Source organism: Molothrus ater, chromosome 8, assembly GCF_012460135.2.
Source record: "Molothrus ater isolate BHLD 08-10-18 breed brown headed cowbird chromosome 8, BPBGC_Mater_1.1, whole genome shotgun sequence".
Lineage (NCBI taxonomy): Eukaryota > Metazoa > Chordata > Aves > Passeriformes > Icteridae > Molothrus > Molothrus ater.
The window spans coordinates 29159469-29176499 of NC_050485.2; positions in this window are offsets into that span (position 1 = coordinate 29159469).

Here is a 17031-nt window from a genome sequence, read left to right on the forward strand (position 1 = left end):
GAGGAGGCCAGTGACTGACATATTAAAAACCTCAAGGCTGTAGTTATTTACAAATTTTGATTTTCTAGATTCTTCCACATGTTTAATTCTGCTCCTCACCATAAACCTTCCCACTCTATTTCATTGACTGGCATTTTAACAATAATTTTATTTATTCCTAACATTTCTTTTCCTGGCCTGATCTTTCATCACCTTCAGTACCATGCCAAGGAAGAACAAGAACTGGGAAATATCTTTATGCAGAAAACTTCCATTTGATCTTCTGTACCATTTATTCCACACTGATGGATGCAGCAAGTTTTCACTGCTGCACATGACCCTCTGTGGTATTTCCATAAAAATGGGAATAGCATGGCCTAAACAGAGGCTTAACAAATTAGCAGAATTTAACAATTTTCCTCACAAATGTAGCCCCGAAATCCAGTAAAATAAGACTGAGGAAAAAATGAGATAAGCTGTGCTTTACATTAATTAGAATCTTATGGTTTATTTGTCAGAAGAACTTCCTGTAGCACAGTCTCCACTGACAATCACATTTTGTTTAGGGCAGCATATATGTTGGAACATAGCTAAGGCATTAAGGCATTAAATCTTTCATTATTGATAAAAACCACAGTCCTCACATGTAAGGAGAACTTCTGACCTTAAAGATTTATAATTTCTATTATATTTCCTGAATTTCAATTAGCAGTGTGCAAATGCATTTATTTTTATGCATTGAGCCCTAAACATCTGCAGGGCTGGAAAATCTTAGTGCATTTTAAAATTTCATTTCAACTAGAGGAGCGAACACACACACAAAAAAAAAAAAAAAAAAACACCCAAAAAACCCATAAGAAACAAAAAACATGCCACCCTATGAAAATAATCAAATCCAATTAAAATAATAATGTTATTTTGTATGAAACAGTGGATAAATCCCAGGGCAGACAATCTTTTTAAAAGTTAAAAATAGTAATTCACAGTATAAAAAACTTTAAAATGGAATGTGTAAGTTTGCTATCCATCTTATATGGTAATAAGCAGTGGCAAAGCAGCATAGAAAATATATAAAAAATAAGTAATACTTCAAGAATTTAGAGTATGTTTCAAAGACAGGAGTATTAATAACCCCCTCAGTGTGTAAGGAATGCATATTCAGAGGAGTCATTTATTATGCTTAACCTTCAATAGCAGTCTGCCCACAATACTGTTCTGCAGAACTTAATGTGTATCTGCTTTCTCTAAGCATTTATCAGCCACCACTGTTGACTGCTGTATCTGATCAAAGTGAAATAAATATTAACCCCTGCAGATATTGTCCACCCTCCTTTTTCCTATGGTCAAATGAATCCAGATACTCAGGAGGAAAAGCAGCAATCAGAATTCCACACAAGATCTAAACCCTCAGTTGTCAGGTTCCAAGAACTTGAACCTTCCTGTTCCCATACCTTTATTTGCTATATTTCACCCATCATATTCCACTTGCTGTCTTTCCATGTGCTACCACCAGCTACAAGTGGGTTTGCTGTTGTCATTTCACTAACCCTGGAGAAACTTAGTTCTGTCTTCAAAGTTTGGGTGGAGCCTGAGGCACCTCCCACAATGTGTAAAATAAAGCAGAAGCAGATGGGAACGTGCCAGGCCTTTTTTCTGTGGCTCAAGTTGTAACCTGCATGCAAGAAGATCTCAAGAAACCTTAAACTCTCCAGAGCCAAGCACCCCTCCTAAAAACATTCCCACCAGTTCACTTCTTCTTTCTTAATTTTGCTCACAGTTCTAACAATAGTTGATCTTACTGCATCTACTTTAACACCAGTGGCAGAAAGAACGGGATCTAGATTTCCTGGACATTATTCAGCTTTGAGTAATGCACCCCCATGCCTCCACTCAGAAAGGAAAATGTTATTGGGGAGGTTTGGCAGATGAGCCACCTTGTGCAAAAGTCAAAGTTGGAAATATCTGGTTGCCTTTGGTTCCCTGCACTGCACATGTTGGAACTAAGCCCAAAGGAACAGCCTCGCTTCCCAGTCCTCAGAAATCTTCTCTCCCCTTCCTCCCTTCTCCCCCCAGTATTCCTAGTGAGCTAATCAGTTCTTCAACAGCTGCACAAAGGGCAGCTTTTAAAAAAAAATCTCATTATTACACCATGCAGTACATTACAATGCTGATAAAAGGGACATCTCTATTTAGCCTTACCTGGCTTCTAGGTTTCAGTCAAAAAAAAGGCTTAATTTTAAGGATGACTCTTGCTACTTTCTCATTATTACATAAGATTCAGATATTACATTTCCATCTTTATTAATTGATAATCTATGTTGCTCTGGATGTACTTTATTTACTTAGTTTCCTGAAGAGAGAATAAACAATTTGATTCCTGAAAGCTTTCTGATTTTTCCCTCCCCATTTTTTTTTTTTTTGTTTCATTCTGCTATTGAACATAAAACAGATGGACAAGAAAAACAGGGATGGAAAGAGTGCTCTAATGGACAGGATTAACTAATCAAAGAAAGATGAGAATAATGTTTCCTACTGGCAGGTTTGCAACTCTGTATTTTTCTTCAGCAAATCCTTAGCAAATTCTAGACTTTTAACACAGGACAAGGAAATGAAAAGAATGCAGAAGCTGCTCTGTGTTTGGGATTGATTCTACTTCCTCCTATTAATGTCCTCCACTATTTGAAAATAAAGAAAGAAAAGATACACACCCCATGACTATATTTATTTCCAGTTAAAAGAAGATTCGTGCTTTCTTTTTTTTTTTAGATACTGTAAAGGCTGAACACTCAACTAACCCCCTGTGTTTAGGTTTCCCTGAGTGCTTCACAGAGATTTGTTAAAGATATAAAATAGCATATCAAACAATGAAAGAGCTTGTTTCCCCAACCATTTCTGTTGAAAGCTACTTTGTATTTGTTCCTATGCAACAAAAATTAACTTTATGTGTAGGTGTTCCATGTTTTTACAAACTCTACACTCCTTAGTTGTTATAAGATTAAAACAATTTTCTCCCTCAGTAAATGCTTCCCTTGAAAACTGCTGGAAGCACATAATTCATCTGTCCATTTATAGCTTCTATTTTCTTCTAGGCACTGAGAAACTACTGATTGTGATTGTTGTTTTCCCTTTTTAGAAGCTGATGTTGAACAAGTGACAGATAAGACAATTTAATGTTTTGGTGACCATACAGATCGATTTTTCATTTATTCTGAAGTTTAAAAGACAAAAAGGACAAGCAACTAAGGTATGATTGCAGAGATTTTGTTTAGCAAATTACTCTTCTATACCCAGAAAATTTAACAAGGCACACTCATTAAACCTGCAGGGAGTTTTAAGGTAGCTTTAGTACCAATATTTTTCAAAAAATGCATTCAAAGATTTTTCCTCTGAACCATTTTCTTCTCTATGGAATCTATCAGAACAGTTTAGAGATACAGTACGAGTCTTTAGGTGTGAATAATAGAAAAAGAAGAAAAAAAAAAAAGAAATTTATTACCACAGGCTGCAGAAGGTCTCAATAAAAAGATAAGTGAAAAGGGAACATTGTGGGGTTTCTGAATTGGACAGAGAAATGGAAAAACCTTACAAATTTGGGAAAGTGTTTGTATGGAAAAGGTAAGGAGTGGTGTCACACTTTACATGAAGACACTAAACACTGCTGAAATCTGCTGTTCTGCATGAAGAAATCCTTCTGTGGAGAGCAGGGGGCCTTGGGTATCTGATCTCCCTGTCCTCCAGAAGTTTAAGGATGAAGAACACCTAAGACAAAATCTTCTTTCCATTTTTTCTTCAGGAGTCTAAACTTGGATGCCAGAAATGTTTATCTGTACCCAGTCCTGATGTCAGGTAAGGTGGCGCTTGCAGAATTTATGCAGTTTTCATGATATTACACAAAAATACAAACGGAGATGACTGATCAACTCTGAGTAGTCAACAGAGGCATTTAAATTGCTTTCAGTACACATCCTAAATAGCTTTCAGTCATGTTTCAGCCATATCCACCATTTACAGCTTACTGGATATTTGCAAGAAATTTAAAAATTATGTCAAGGATTTGACAGTGATATCCCAAGCAATCCTAGAAATGTCCTGGAGGTACTGTGTTGTTTTATATTCACAAATCTTACTGCCTTCACAATGTTAGACATCACAGATTCACTAGAAAAACCCCAGAATTTTAGGTTCAGAAACTCCAGAAGTAATCCTAGAGATAAGCCTGGTTCCATCTATCTATAGATAGATATAAAAAACATGAAGCTACTAAAAATAGCAGAAAATTCCCATCTTTGTTCTTATGAAGGAATTTTTTCTGCCTGCTCATTTTACTGATGGGAAGTAGAATTTTACATCCCAGGGATCAATAGCTGTGAAAATAATTTAGAACGTGTCTCTATAGTAATTTTGCACTAGTATTCACTATGAGATTTTTCCATGGGCTTAACTGTTATTCTCATTTTTAAAAATACTACAAATCTTATGCCATATTAATGAACATGTTTCTAAGCAAGTTTTGCAGTACAATAGAATTACATCACTATCACTATCCTAAAAATAACCATTGGTTCTGCTAAATGCAAGAGGCATATTTTATTGCCTCATATACTACTCTTGACCACTTAATTAACTACCACAAAAGCTAATTAATTAGACATCACAGTCTCTAATCATTCTGGAATTTGCTCTATTATGTTCAGCTGGAATATCCTCTTTCCTCAACAGACCCCCTAAAGTTTAGATGAACACAATAAAACACTATGGGGTTTTTATTTTCATCTTTCCAGATACTCAAGATCAGGATTGAATATTTAGACTGATTCTTTTTTTTTAAGATTTTCCCTATTTAACTCTGTCTTTAATTCAGTGGATGTTTTTGTGAGCTTTAAAGCCTTCAGCCTGTTTGGCGTTAGTGTTGCAGCATTTTAACCTAACATTGCCAAAGAAATCATTCTTGAGAAGGCAAGAATTTCACCAGCTTAACTCAATGACTGCCTGCTGCTGCTCTATCACAACATGCACGTCACATGCACAGGTATTTTATCAAGTGACTTATCAATTAAACTCAAAAGCTGCACCTCCACCATTCTAAACTGTTTTGTCAACAAGATGCAGCCGCTCTGTAAAGTCAGCCAGTGTATCGTGGTGGAATGAAAGTACCAATGAGAAACAAGCTGATAAATTGGTTTGACTAATCATTAAAACCCATCCTGTATAATCGTTTTAGCTGATCTTGTTTAAGTCATTCCGAGGAGCTGCCAAGAGAGTTCAGGGACAGGTCGATCTTCTATTCGCATCATGCAAGGATCAGGCAGATAAAATCCGATCAGTTACCTGACCATTCTTGCATTTATATGTAATTATTCCCTGTTGTTTTAAAGCTTCCATCTGGAGGAAAGAAATCTGTTCTGCTCCTGACCTTTTCAGACCTCATGTCACTGTATTTAGCTTTAACAGATGGATTCTACTGATCTGACATGAAAATAGAAATAAAAGATTGAAAACATGAAAAGAGCGAAAAAATATAGAATCATTAAAGCCCTGATTCACTGCTAAGTGCAGGTCAGTGGGTGAATCTTCACTGGATTCATGGGTCATTGGTCAGGCCTCACAGCTTGTTCCTGCCCTAAACTGCAAAAGAATTAAAGAGACTCTATTAAGAAGGTGACTGGCACTACCTTCCTCTGAGTGGGAGAGAGCAGGAGGGACTGCTAGCACACACTGTATCCCCAAGGTCATGGCTACTCTAACACACAGCTCCAGTCTAAAGTGCCAGCTCTGAACAACACTCACATCTACCTTGTGGCAGCAAGAGCAATTGCTCTGAGCACAGCAGATTTCTGTACAAGAGTAGAATTCTTCCTGCCTGTGCATGTCTTTTTGTCAATTTCTTCAATTTATTATTCAATTTTGCTGAATGCAACAGAAGTACTTGTTGTCTCCAGAGTGGAATGTTTTTTGAGTTGTCTCTTGGATCAGAGATAAGGGCAAAAAAAAGAAATAAATTTTAAAAAACAAGGAAGTGTTTAACACCATTAATAAGAAAGGATGCAACTGTTTCCTATTTTAGTCTTCCTGTTTAAAAAAACCCTACACATCCTATCATTACAATATAGCTACAACTATCAAGTGATATAGTTTCCTTTATTGTTTCCTGCCCTTAATACTATTGAGTATTATTAACCAGTTGTCTGTTATTCTCCAACTGCTGCCTTTTACTGCAGCAGTGGTTTCATTCCACAGAGGCCAGAGCAATTCCTGCACGTAGTGACTTTTATGTAAATAGGGAATGGTTAAATTCATCAGCCTAAATTTAGGAGTCACAAGTCTTGGCTGTAAGTTCTATGAACCAGACGCTTTCTGGAGATTATATTCACCTTACATTAAAGAAATCCAGTAAATTATTTCACCCTTCATCAGTCTAATGCTTTGTGCCATTTCTGGGTAAACAAGTTCGAAAATCTTGACTTACTTTTACAATGCTCAGCAATGTGTTTACGTTTTAAGGGCTATTTTCTCAGTTAACATAAACTAGCATAATTCAGCTGAGGTCAAAGTGCTATCAACTAACTAAGTGAGAATTTATGTTTTTAAAAGCCAATTCTCCTATAACTTTGTGATCCAATTTTTCAAGACTCCTAAAACTGGCCAACTGTTTCACAGCATGTGGCCACATATGAAGACAGTCAGTGTGCCACTGAGAAACAGGTGAGGTCAAAGGAAAACTTTATTTTTTCTATTTTCTTGCTATTTTAAGAAACTATTTTTTCTACAGTAGTGATGAAATAAAATTTTAAACAAGTTCTAGGCTTTTTATTGTGACTGCAGAAGCATTTTATATTTTTAAGTGTTACCCAGGGTGTTTATTCAATATACATTAATAATAAGGAATAGGTTTGCAACAAAGAAGTAGGAGGGATATTATTTATGCAAGGATCTACATTTATTTCTTTTCTTTTCCATAACTGGACTGCCCAGTGCCTGGCTTCTGGAACCTGTGCTGTTTCTGCACCAGTGCCTAAGGTTTATTTGGGGAGGGGAGGGAGAAGGGCTGCTAATGATCTCCCAGAGATAAATGAAATTGCTGATTTAGTCAAGCTCATTCTTGACCTTGACACAAGATGGGACAGGCAAAGGGAAGAGCTCAAAATAGAGCAAGTGTAAGAAAGGAAGATCAAACGAATGCTCAGGTCTGGCCAAGACCCCCCCTACATTCAGCTAACACCTGGCTGAGTTAGAAAACATGACCAGCCCAACCTTCCTGTAGGAGCCGATTGAAGCTGTCAGCTCCCGGCTTGTCACCCACTGCATCAGGAGGCCCCTGGGCTGCCACAAGAGCCCTAATTAGGCAGAAATGGCACTTGGGCAACTGACCCGCCAGGACCTTTGGCAAAGCATTTAACATCATTAGTTAACATTTTTATTAAAAAAAGTGTGAATGTAAATGAACAGCCAATGCATTTCAATAGGGTTTGTCGGTGGCATTGCACGCCCCCCCACTCTCCCAACCACACACACACTTTTTTGCATGAATAGTTCACTTGTTTTCTCTAAAGGGGGATGGGGAGGTAGAGACTGTTTTTCAAAGGGAACAAGACACGTTCAAAGCAGAAACAAGGTCTTAAACAATCAGACACAAACTCTTGCCTTTTGGGAAGCGTGTTGGGGAGTGAACAAACAGCCAAATGCAATCCTACCTGCAACATGCCTAAGGGGATGTCTGAAAGGGAAGGCAGGCATAACCCACACCTGAGCACAGAGATACTAAATCACATGTTCATCTGATTGTTCCAAGGGTATTCATTGTGCTCTTGTTCTTTTCTGTTACATCCAAGAATAGGTGCCTAATCCAGTAAGCCTGCAACCCTTTGCCACAGCTATCAAATACTACAGCAGTGAAAAAGAATGAACATCTAAGAATATACTGTCCTCCTCTTTCTTTGTAATTCCTTTATTCATTGCACATTACCTTTGACAGAAGATTACCAAAAAATACCACTCAAGCATATTAGCAACCTACCTTAATTAAGTCCCCACTAGCAGCAGTTTATCTGTGAAAAGTTATTTATTCATACAGAAGAATATGCAGCATTGAGGCACTTTATTACTACTCCATTTTTTTCTGCAGGTTACTTAACTGAAGAGTTTCCATAATTTATCAATACCTGCCCAAAATCCTGGGACAGATTTTGGAAATAAGAGACACATGAAAATTAAATTATTACAAATATACTTCCTAATAAAGAACAGGACAGGACTTAGAAACGTGTACTGCCTTGTGATATTTTATGTCTGCTTCCTGGGAATATCCCCCAGTCCAAGTAACTTTTATTTTCTTTGAACCCATTATCCCCTTCTTTCTCCACTGGAAGCTACAAAATTCAGTACTAGGGCTGATTCCTTAGGCCAGATAAAGCCCATATTACCCCAGATTTTGGAATTTCTTCCCTCAGTCTATAACAGCCATATCTTACCAGCAACAATTTTTCCACCAATGAAAAGTTTTTTTCATTCCATTACATTCTACGTACATTCCATTACACTCTAGCTACATGGCCTATCACTTATGCTTTCTAAATAAAGTACAAATGTATTAAGAAATTAAAATAGATCTCCCACAATTTGGGACTCAGGTAATGAAGATATTGGTTCAAAACCCAACTTAACAATCTTGCTCTGAAGCACATGGAAGTTTATCCCTTTTTCTCAGAACCACGTTTAAAAAAATGAAAGAATAATATTATCATTTTATCACACATTGGCTTACCCAGAGATTGCAGTCCCTGACTGTTTCCAAGTCATGTACATAACATACCAGGAAAAAAAAAAACCCAGATCCAAAACTTGGCTATGCATCTCTCCTGGGCTGGGCTGGGATAGAGCTCATTTTCTTCCTAGTAGCTGGCACAGTGCTGTGTTTTGGATTTAGCAAGAGAATCATGCTGATAATGCACTGATGTGTTTAGCTGTTGCTAAGTAGTGTTTACTCTAAGTCAAGGACTTTCAGTTTCCCATGCTCTGCCAGTGAGGAGGTGATCAAGAAGTTGTGAGCAAGCAGGGCCAGGATATGACCCCAACTTGCCAAGGGGATATTCCACACCACAGAACTGGAGGGAGTTGGCCAGGAGCCACTGGTCACTGCAGGAGGATGGGCTGGGTATGGCTCAGTGGATGGCAAACAGTTGCATTGTGTATCTCTTGTTTCTCTTTCATAAATGCTCTGGGATCTACAGTTTAAGTCATGCAAATTCTTACTCTCTTTGTGTGTGTATCTATACACAAACAAGTGTTTGCATTCTCTTTTTAAACAAGTTTTTGTAGCCTTTGAAACAACATGGAATTCTAGATATACATTTTTAAAGCACAATACTAAGTTTAGGAATCCATGTAAGAAGCCTGGCTTGATCTCTTGACTCAGCTTTTGACAGCAAATGAGCAGGTAATTTTGGCAGCACTGAAATAATTTTTACCAGTGAATTAACAAAAACAAAATCCACATCTTTCTTTCTAGAGCAGAAATAAGATGAGATAGGTATTTTTAAAAATTTATTTTCTAATGATACTCATCTGGTGACTTGTCTATCCCCATGATGCAGGTTTTTGGCTCAAAAGCAGTATTAGAAAAAAAAATCCTTGGGAATTGCCCAAAAAGCAGAATCGTACAAGGCTCAGAAAGTTGGTAACTGTAAAGAGTCTATATGTGACCCCTTTTCCCATCACATGACTATTTTCCAGTCTGGTTCTTCAGTATGGCTGCTCCTCTCCCGCTGGGAGCTCGAGGGGTGGGTGAAGGGAGAGAGAGGTGACAGCTTATTGAAAAGCCACTGCTCCCTGCCTGGTTTTGGCACATTTTCTGCAGGTGCCTCGCACTATAGCCACAATAGGCTCTGGAAGAGAGGATTCAGACCTGTCAACAGCTACAGGAGGCAACAGCACAGCTTTGTCTTACAGGATAACTTCATTGTCTGCTGCTCTGAACCCTGCAGCACAGGCACCCGTTAATGAGATGAGCCCCTTTTCCCTCCATTTGTTCCTCCCTCTGTTTCTCCTGCCTTCCTGTAATGATTTCACTTGATCGCATTGGTTGCTTTCTAGTGGGGATTGCTCCAACAATCAGATAAGATAATTGCCTGTAGAATACTGCTCAGCAACAACTATTACTTCTTTTGCTGAAAATGTCAGAGCAATTGAAAGCTCTTAGTGAAGTTCAAGAACAAGGAGGCAGAGAAGAGGCAGCTCCTCTATAGGTACCTGTCTGTGTATATTTAGCAAGTTTGTAGTGGCCAGCTCTCCTGGGTGAGAGCTTTATAAGCAACATTTTGAGCTGACTTTATATTTTCATGACTTTTAAAACAACTTAAACAATGTAAACATACACACGAAGTATTTCTCACATTTACTTCAGCTTTGGAAGACAATATTATAGGATTGCCTGATTTGCATTTCCCCCAATTCCTATTCCATTTCTACAGACCAAACTAATGCAATTTCTTTTTAATCTTAAAATTTAGTCTTAAAATACTGTCTTCATACAAAAGTTTCTGAGGTGAAATGACAGCTGATAGAAAAGTGACATACCAAGAGAAGACCATTTAAATATTGCACTCCAAATATAAGTACAATTAAAATACTGGAAATAGTCTGGCCACTATTTAATTCACTTCTTCACCTGAAACACACACTGCCACTGCCAAAACCACGTGATGTTACGCCCTGATGAACAATTCAAGAGCAAACCCACAGACATAATGCTTTTTATCACTAAAGTATACAGGCTCTAGAGATTCTGTATGACATCAAGATCTCCATTTATTTGACTGACAGGGCATATAAGCAAGAAAAAAAACACACATGCAAAAATTTACTCAAAGCACAATTGGAAAAACTGCACAGAACCTCATCCTTTATCCTTTTCCATTTCCCATTTTCCTATACTGTGTATGCACTGTCAACAATAACACACCATCACATGGCCATAGCCATCAATTCTTTTTACTGTGAATTTCATAAGGAATAAATAGCTTTTGAAACCTTCTTAGAGTTCTGTGAAAGGAGCAGAGGGTTGAATCAGCAGCTGGATCATTACAGGCTATTCATATGCTGAGTTACTGAGGAACCAACACAGGGAAATTCCTTATTCTTTGGAGAGGAACTCCAACATAGGCAACCATATGACAGTTGATTTTTGCAGCACCATGGGATTGCAGCACCCAAATCAGTGACTGATATCTGGAGAGATACAGGCCTCAGTCTTGCAATATTATTCAACTAGTTTAATTATGTAGAGAGCCAGCTGCGCAACTTCTTTATACACTAGATGTTTCAGAAACTGAACACTATTTTAGAGTTAATTTCATGGCTATGTTTTGCTATATAAAGCTACGTGCAGTAGGACTTGCTCCTCAAAAATCTGAATTAATCATAGTGTGAGTCTCCAATTAAACCAAGCACTGATTTCTGAAGTCCATTTTAACTTATTCTCAGTTACTTAGAGGCTTTTGCTGGATGATAAGTTTTGCAGTAGTGAATGAAAAGGATTCTGTAGACATATTAAATATCAATTCCTCATATTCTTTTAATGAGTATGGTTTGATCATTGCAAGAGGCACAATTGTTTTTAAATAGTGCCATAACTTGTTTGTCAAAATTAAAGTTGAAATTCTGCCTAAAACTTCAACATGAAGAACTGTCATACAGAAAACTGAGAGTAAGTGATCTCTCTTTGTGTCTGAAGCTTAGGCTAGCAGTCTGACTCTGGAGCCCTCGACAAAAACTCACACTTCTGGAGAAAAACTGGAAGTGGTAATTGCTACTGATGCTTGTCCTGAAACAACTTGGCCTTTGAATGAACTCCCATTACAGGGCAGACTGGTGCAGGAGCTTCACAAACACTTCATGACAGTCCTGAAAAAATGACCCTTTAGAAGCAGGAAACACAAAAGAAAAGCTCTGCTATCTTCTGACAAGGAGCCAGGGAATTTAAGATGTTCCTGTGCTCTTTTTCTTATCCTCACACAATGTGGGTAGAATTAAAACAAAATTGAGAGCCACGCTGTCTATTAAGATGTTTTGCTGCAAGCAGGCAGTAACCCAGCTCAGATTTAAGCCTAAAAGTCTTTCAACTTGTAGATCATATTCTTGATATACACAGGAGGTGAGGAGTAGATGATCCAACAGCCCTTTGTGGATTTCAGCTAGTAAGTGCCAGGATACCTTTTAACTTTTACAATAGAGCAATAGTGAGCACTTAAAATAATTTCATTGTGTCACCTACTCATACACAGACTGTTCTAGTCTGTGTGCGATAGCCTGCTTCTCTCCCCATGGAGCAGGTGACTGAGAATTACTAAACTGGCACAGTCAAAAAACCTGAAGGTTTTACACCCTGACAAAGACAACTGTGTACATTTGATACTACTCTTGGCTTTATCACTAAGTATCAGCAATTGACAAAAAATACATTCTCTTTCTTTGCTGAGGAACATGGTGAATTTTATGATGGATGTTTGGGCACATAAGGTGTAGTGATTGTTTTCTGCTTGAAGCCTCATGAGTTTCACACACAGTCTTCTCATTGCTTTAGGTGCATTTCACAAAACACACAAATGCAAATTTACAATCTTTATCCTGTTCTACAGTCTTCTGTCAAAAACCTCTTTTTCTCACTCCTCCCCTCATGTTGCTACATTAGCTATTTGTAAGAAATTGAGATCAGAATAAAGTTAAAGGTACATTCCTATCAGTGTAACAGACAGCAAGTAGACAATATTTTGAGTGGATACCAAGCATATTTTCTAATAAATAATACATCCTGGCAGAAATCTGACACTGAATTCTATTCTTCAGCACAATTCCAGTTATGCTCCATTGAGCCATAACTTTTCTTACACTAACATAATGAAATACACCATATCAATACACCACAACCAAACAGGGTTGTGCAATTCCATCAGTGCAATTAATGCAAGAAAGAGAAGGACTTACTGGAGTGAGTCCTGAGCAGGGCACAAGGAGGATTAAAGGGCTGCAGAGTCTTTCATGGGAGAAGCTGAGACAGCTGGAACTCTTCAGTCAAGGAAAGAGAAGGCTCAGGGGGCTCTCCTCAGTGTGTATAAATACTTGATGGGAGGGAATGAAGAGTAGAACTCCTCTCAGCAGATCCCACTGGCAAAAGAAGAGGCACAAATTAAAAAATAGCACATTCAGTGTAAGACAAGATTATAATTTTTGCCATGAGTGCAGTCAAACACTGGAGCAGATGGCCCAGAGAGGTTATGGAGACTCCCTCTGGGGACATTCCAAACCTGCACATGGTCCTGGGCAACCTGCTTGGGTGGACCCTGCCTGAGCAGGTGAGATGGAGTAGATGATTTCAAAAGGACTCCTCCAACCTAAATTATTGTGATTCTGTAATTTACATCCTAGGCAACCTGCTTGGGTGGACCCTGCCTGAGCAGGTGAGATGGAGTAGATGATTTCAGGACTCCTCCAACCTAAATTATTGTGATTCTGTAATTTACATCCTAGGCAACCTGCTTGGGAGCAGGTGAGATGGAGTAGATGATTTCAGAGGGACTCTTCCAACCTAAATTATTGTGATTCTGTAATTTACATCATAGGATAGCTTCAGGAAAGAAAGATCAAATTTTGTGAAAATTCATTTGAAAGCTGTACCCTTGTGCTCTAGGAATCTGAAATGCTGTGTTAATATTAAATAGCATTTTCTTCTAAAAGTCATCATGTTAATTACCTTATTTATTTAATAAAGTTTTCAATTGTTCACTTGAACCAAAAATATTTTCCAAAACCAAGCCACATTCAGAAGTAGAATATTTCTACATTGGTCCATATGTGTTTGAATTTTGAAGCATTTTTATCAATGCCTGAAGATAATGAATGCAGGTTTTCTATTAGAAACATTCACTATCTCTATATTTATATCACCCATTGCTTAATTTTAGAAAACAGAGATATTTGAAATCTGAACTAATTCCTTCTGTGCAAATGCACCATGCCTGGTTATTGCTCCAAAAGTCACATCTCTTCCAAAACACTACAAACCCAGCAGACTGACCTCATGGTCATGGAACTCTTTAATTTCCAGCCTTTCTGTCAGAAATGCTATGCATTTACAAGTGTCATCGATTTTCAATGGAAGTCAAAGGTGCACAGGCTCACTCAAAATCTTCTGCTTTGAGACAAGCCACACAACAAGCTTCTAATGGGATTCTCTCAGTACAAAAAATTTATAAAAATAGTATTTAATGGATGAGTACACCCCCAAGCACTAATGCCAGTCAAGATTCTTTTCCTACAAAATAAGGTATATTTCATTGCAGAAGCTGGATGTCATTCAAACATGTCTGAGTGCCTTATATGGAACTGGTAATATTATGTATTCTTTAGAAGTCAGACTTTGAAAAGCTTTTCAGTTTACAATCACATCTCACTTCAAAATTGTGCATAGAGTATGTAAGATCATTATTTCCTTTTCTTTCTTTTTTTAATTAACTGGGTCTTGAAGTGGAGAAAACAATTAAAGATAACAACAGAAATAGGGGAACATCGGGAATTTTGCCTCCTCACCTCACACAGCATTTCCCTAGCCCCAGGGGAACTATTTAGAACTTGTTTGTAGCAAAAAAGGGATCAAAACGGTTGTAAATGTCATGACTTTCATAAAAGATCTGAAAATTTTGCAGAGTTGTGTAAAAATACTGCAACAGGAAGCAAGTTTTTTGAAAAAAAAAACAGACCATATTTTTGAATTAAAGAAACCTAAATTAGTGAAATGGAAGAAATGAAGTCAGTTATAAATTCATATGATCTTATGGGCTTATCACGAAATGATAGTCAAGCTTTGGCTCCAGATGGTGCAATAGTGCTTGTGACATCCACTTTGAACTGCAATCTAGTTATGTGTCAGGCAGGAGAGTCCATTATTCACTGCATCAGTGCTGGGGAAAGAAGGTTAAAAGTTCAAGACATGCCCCAAGTGATTAAGGTTGTAAAAATCAGGAGATATACCATGGGGAAAAAAATGCCACTCTTCCTTTTCTTCCATATTCAGTTTGTTCCCCAAAAAATGTGTTTAAGAAAAAAAAAAAAAACCAAATCCAAATAAAACACCAAAATCCCAAAACAACAACAAAAAATTAATAGGATGCAGGAATACCACAATTCCCTACAGTAATGTACAAAATTATCTTTCTATTTGAACTCCTTAAACCATTCTGCTACCAGCTTCATTTTACCTAGAAAGAAACATAAAGGCTTCTCTTAAAATCTGTCCACAAGGACTTGAGAACTCAGCTAACACTTTCTAATTGTTGTGATCTTCTTCTCAGCTATTACATACTTGTAACTAATTCAGATTTCAAACTATTTTTCATGTACCCCACAGATCACCAGTTCATCTGCACTAGTCAGGCTTCACTTCTCAGCCATGTAAACCTTTGCTCTACTGATCAGTAACATAATCTACAAATTGCTTCCCACCACCCCAAAAGTTTCTGCATTTGTAACTGCAAGTGCCACTTCTCCAATACTTAAGCAAATTTAGATTTCTAATTCAATATAAAAAGAAAAAGATACAAAACTTGAATGGTGAAGCTTAAAACATTTCAATTAAAAAATATCTTCTGCAAAATTCTTCATAGTGAGAGTAATGTATGGAAAGTATTAGGAAAAAAAGGTGCTTTAGTGCTCAGAACCTTTGAAAAGATATGAAGTAATTATTTTCAGGAAGGTCTCTTCTTTCAAAAAACTGATAGAAAAGAGTAATTCCATTGTAATAATTTTTCTCTCTGCTGTTTTCTAACTCTCTGTTTAGCTCTGTGCTTGATTGCACATTTGTATAAATTGTATTTTGTATTATGTACTATCAATGTATTATGGCCATGTTGCTGCATCCTCTTTCAAATTAAGCAAATACCCCACATGCAATAACTGATGTATTGGCACACGTTTCATGTAAAGTACTGAATATGAATTTCACATAGCCTGATAACATTCAGACTCTGTATATATTTGTAAGTGTGTTAACATTTCAGAGTAGCATATTGACAATGCAGACAAAAATCCCTGTAATCCATCACATCAGGGTCCTTGAACTATGTAGGATTTAGTGGTGCCCCAAAGTTCACAACAGTTACTTCAAAATGCACACACAAAGAAATCCTGTAGCAAACTCCTGATATCCAAGAGTAAAACCTAGCACTCATCAATAACCCTGCATTACATAAAAAAACCTACACACTACAAAACTATATCTAAATTTGAGGACAACTTTCTGTAAACTCAAAACTCAGCTCAAAAAACTTGTCTTTGAGTACTGTGTGTTCCAAATCACCTTTGGAGCTAGGATGATCAAACCTGTGAGCTCTCATCCTGCAGATCAGCAGGCTCCTGCAGACAAGGCCAGGCTCACCCTCGCACAGCAGGAGCTGAACAGACCCACAGGAAGGATCCTCAAAGTTTAGAAAGAAATTAGTACTAAAGCCCACTCAACTTGAAGTAACCACTGGAGCAGAGAATGATTACTCAAGACAAATGAACTCACATAGGAGTACTTGGGAAATTAAAATAATAGTGCTGGGGGAGCTGGGGGAAGTCTTAAATAATGATCAGAAATTTCCAAACATGCCATATATATCCTACTTAAGTCCTTGCAAGTTTTTATCTAGACTTAAAGTCTAATCTAAATGTTGTGTTCAGCCACGTCCTAGGACAGAATCTTTTGTTTAATCTTATACATAAAGTTATATTTAGCTTTGTTACTGGAGGTTTTTTCTTTAGAGGATCTAGAATATTAAGAACAAAAAGAAACACTACAGAAGAATTTTATGTAAAAAAGTCATTAAAAAAAAGCCTTTAAGTTAAATTACAAGGCCTCAAAAACAGTAATATATCTCTATAAGAGTAATATATCTGTATATGTAAGTAATATATCTGTAGAAGAGAATTTGTATCATCAAGCTAAAAAGACAATCCTGATTTTCTTGGAAATGTCATGCAGTTTGTATGTACTGAGAGCTGACTTCAAAGAAGCCCTTGTCA